General features: G+C 40.5%; 1 pseudogene; it reads left to right on the top strand.

The window, feature by feature from the left end:
* Positions 1–1,158: 1,158 nt before the first annotated feature.
* On the top strand, positions 1,159–1,663 carry LOC150009883 (large ribosomal subunit protein uL24 pseudogene; annotated as a pseudogene).
* The last annotated feature ends 2,576 nt before the right edge of the window (positions 1,664–4,239 follow it).

Here is a 4,239-nt window from a genome sequence, read left to right as displayed (position 1 = left end):
ATCGAGTGTTTCCTACATGTCTATCACTATCCTAAGTGCAAAGTGCTTTGCATACATTCCATTTGAGTCTCATGACAACCTTATAAAACACTTATTTCCATTTTATAGATGAGAAAACATAGGCTTATAGAGGTAAAATAATTCACTCAAGCCCACATAGATAGTAAGTGGCAGAGTCAGGATTTAGATCCATATATTTCTGATTTCAAATCCATGTTGTTAATCACAGAACTAGAATATGGCATTTACTGCTATATATCCTCTGTAACTGACTATTTTGAATGTAGCCCTTTGTATTGTATCTTGTGTAGATTCTGGCTCATAGAAAAAGCTCAATAAATGCTTTGTAATTGATTAGTGGTAAGTTTTTTTAAAAAAATTTGATTCCTATGATTATATGGCTTTTTCCCAAATAGTGTTATTTTAACCTTTTTGGATATAGGCCACCAAAGTTCTTGGATGGCTTTGGTTGCCAAGTATCATTTTAAGTTTTGATTTCCAAATCAGGAATTAATAGATGTCAGAGAAGGAACTGAACTTGAAGCTCTGACTCTCAATCTAATTAGGGAGCTTGATGATGATTATTTTGTTTGCAGACCATGAGTCATCTATCCTATGTACCAGAGCATTCAGTTAAACTTCTTCTTCATCCCTGCCACTACCACCATCATCATCACCATAATCATTGCCATATGTATATATTTCAGAGTTCCCTGTTCTTACAGGGGACTTGTCTAGATTCTGAAGATAGGTATATAGAGGTATTATGTAGCTCCTGTCCTTGAGGAGCTTCTCCCAATGGGGAAAACAGGGAGAAGCTTCCATGTGGAGCTGCATTTAGCCTGGGCCTTCGGAGGAGAGTTGTTTGGATGAGATAAGAAACAGAGTTAGGACTTGTACTAATCTAGACCAGCAATTTTCCACATTTTTTCATCTCATGGCACACATGAACATACTAAAATTCTGTGGTATACGAAAAATATATATTTCTTGCTGATCTGACAGAAAAAATAGGTATGATTTTGATTCATTCACACTGGATGGATTTTATTGAATTGGCTATTGCCATTATTTTATTTGAAAATCTAAGGGAATGGAGGTCAGTGCCCCTGACTAAATAGTCAGGTATTATATGTCTTTAAAATTCTTAGGTGGCCATCGCTGAGGCGCCAGCGGTCAAAATGAAGTTCAATCCCTTTGTGACTTCCGACCGGAGCAAGAACCGTAAAAGGCATTTCAATGCACCTTCCCACATTCGCAGGAAGATTATGTCTTCTCCTCTTTCCAAAGAGCTGAGACAGAAGTACAATGTTCGATCCATGCTCATCTGAAAGGATGATGAAGTTCAGGTTGTACGAGGACATTACAAAGGGCAGCAGATTGGCAAAGTAGTCCAGGTTTACAGAAAGAAATATGTCATCTACATTGAACGAGTACAACGGGAAAAAGCTAATGGTACAACTGTTCACGTGGGCATTCACCCCAGCAAGGTGGTTATTACCAGACTAAAACTGGACAAAGACCGCAAAAAGATCCTTGAACGTAAAGCCAAATCTCGCCAAGTAGGAAAGGAAAAGGGCAAATACAAGGAAGAAACAATTGAGAAGATGCAGGAATAATGTAATCTTCTATACAACTTTCATTAAAAACTTGAAATGAAAAAAAAAAATTCTTATAGCATACTAGTTGAAGGTCACTGTTCTAGACAGAGGGAGCTATATAAACAAAGGCAGATAGATATAGAAGCACATGTTTAAAGAAATGTAAGAACTAAAATGGAGAGTGTTTGAGAGTTGTAATCCATTTGGAATATATTTCATGTGGTGTGAGGTAGGGATCTGACTTTTTTTTTTTCTTCCATATGATGACTACTTGTTTCAACACCATAAAATGAATTGTCAATCCTTTCCCCAATAATTAAAAATAACAACTTTCTCACACCAAACTTCCTTTAATACTTGGGTTTGTTTATGGATTCTGTTCTGTTTTATTGTCTTCCTTCTCTGTACCTGAGCCAGTATCACATTGTTTAAATTCATATAGCTTTGTAATATGACTTGACATCTGATAGGACAAGTTCCTCTCTTTGTTCTCTTTCAAAATAGTTATGGCTATTCTTGTACATTGATTGTTCTGTGTGAATTCTGGAAGTTGCTAGTCAAATTCTCTGAAAAATCATAGGGGACATAAAGGGAATGCCATGAAGAATAGAGGGAATATAATTGGCCATGAGGCCAGTAAAGTCATTTGAAGGTCAAATAATGGAGAATTCGATAATCAAGTCAAGACATGCAGAGCCTATGGCACTTGTGAGCATTTCTAAAGAAGGTAAGATAAATTTTGGCATCCTGGACACTTAATTAAGAATTTTTTCTGCAATGCCTTGCACATAGATTGCCACAAGCTGGTCAGAACACCCATGTCCCAAGAGCCCTTTATGTCAGGCTGAAGAGAGGGACCAGCCTGTGTTGGAAGACCAAAGAAAGGCTCAGAAGTGACCTGAATTTGAAATCCTGAAGCAGCTCCTTTCCCTCTGCCTTGGTCTTTTCATTGCCTCTGCCTGTTTTCACAAGCAGCCCTCCCTGGCTGCCATCTGTCACAGTTACAGATGATTGAACAAGGATAAGGAGAGAGAGTCAGCTGCCCATTGTGTCTTCCCCTGAAGACTAATGTCAACCCTGGATGAGAAGTCACAGGAAGAAACCCTGGTCCTTGAGTGAGGGGAGGGAGCAAGAGAGGCCTTTGGATAAGCCTCTGAGGACAGGCTGCCCTCTCATCCATCCCATTCCATTAGCTGCAAGACAGAGAGATGTGTGCAGGGAGGTGCTTCTCTTCTGTTTGCCTCTCCAGTTTCTCTTTGGTTTTTATTTATTTCTTCATTCAACAAGTATTTATTGAATAATTGCTGTGTGTCAGGTATTGGGTAAACAATGTGAACAAAATTAACTTGGCTTACAGTCTGGTTAGGGAGTCGGCCAGCAATAAGCTACCAGACATACATATACGTGTCTTCTCTGCTCTCCTCTTATCCAAGCATGGTTCTCCCTAAGGAAGCCTCTTCCAGAGATGGGTGGAGGGAAGTGGAAGTAATATAGCCATATAAAAGGTCATTTCATATAAAAGGGTGTTAGAGTGGGAGAATAATGGGTGATTTCCATGTGTAAGGAGGAGTCTGAAAGGGTCCTAAAGATCTTACCTAAGTCCTCATTTTTCTGACCTTACCAGGTGATTCTCATCTCTCTTTTTGAGAGTCAGATATATATCCCATGTCTGAATAACACCTCCCAGTAGATGACATAAACTGTAGGGAGATGGAAGCATTTTTCTGCTCTATGCAAAGGAGAGGAGCATGGTGAATAATTCTATACCCAAAGTGATGGGCAGGTGGATGGGATATTCTGGCAGGGGGATCCTGACTTCCCAGAGGCAATCTGCAAAACATCCTCCCTCTGAAGGGATCCTGGTACTGGTGACCATGATATAATTTGTATGACTGAAATTTGTGGTCAGCAGCCAGACTAACCTGAGAGAAAGAAATACACAAAAAAGGGAAAGATCAGTGGTATAGCCTTGAACACAAAGCACAGGTGATCTCCGGGAGAAGATGGAAGAAAAAGGAGCCTTGTAGACCCTTGCCAAGGAGTGCCAGATGGCTCTTGGCCAGAGGGAAAAGTATGAAGAACGTTAAATGAAAAGCTTTTAATACTTGGATATGTGGAATTTGTTTAAAAAACAAATAACAAACTAGAAATGTGGCCTTGGAAAAGTCGTGGGCCATCAGTTTCTGTATTTATAAATGAAGTGTGGTTGGGAAGGTGGAATGGGGTGCCGAGAGTGATATTTAATGATTTATAATGTTTTTTCTACCTTTAGTATCAAGAAAGAAGCCTCCAGCTCTTCGCCTCGCTACCTGGAACATCAGGAACATGTGTCCCGGACTTACTGCAGACCTTCCGTGGATCAATGATGCCAGGAAAACCGCCGTCATCGACAGGGAACTGGCACAACTAAACATCGACATTGCGGCTCTACAGGAGACCTGGTTGGCCGACAACGGAACTATCAGAGAAACCAACTATACCTTCTACTGGCAAGGGAAGTCTCCGGACCAACCAAGACAGCACGGTGTTGGGTTCGCTGTGAAGAACACGCTTGTTAACTCCATAGAGCCACCCACAGGAGGCACAGAGAGATTACTTGCCCTCTGATTGTCAACAACTTTCGGCCCAGTCAGCATTC

The sequence above is a fragment of the Furipterus horrens genome, unplaced genomic scaffold (genome assembly GCF_987537825.1).
Source record: "Furipterus horrens unplaced genomic scaffold, mFurHor1.1.pri manual_scaffold_5, whole genome shotgun sequence".
NCBI lineage: Eukaryota > Metazoa > Chordata > Mammalia > Chiroptera > Furipteridae > Furipterus > Furipterus horrens.
This window is presented reverse-complemented; position numbering and strand designations above follow the sequence as displayed.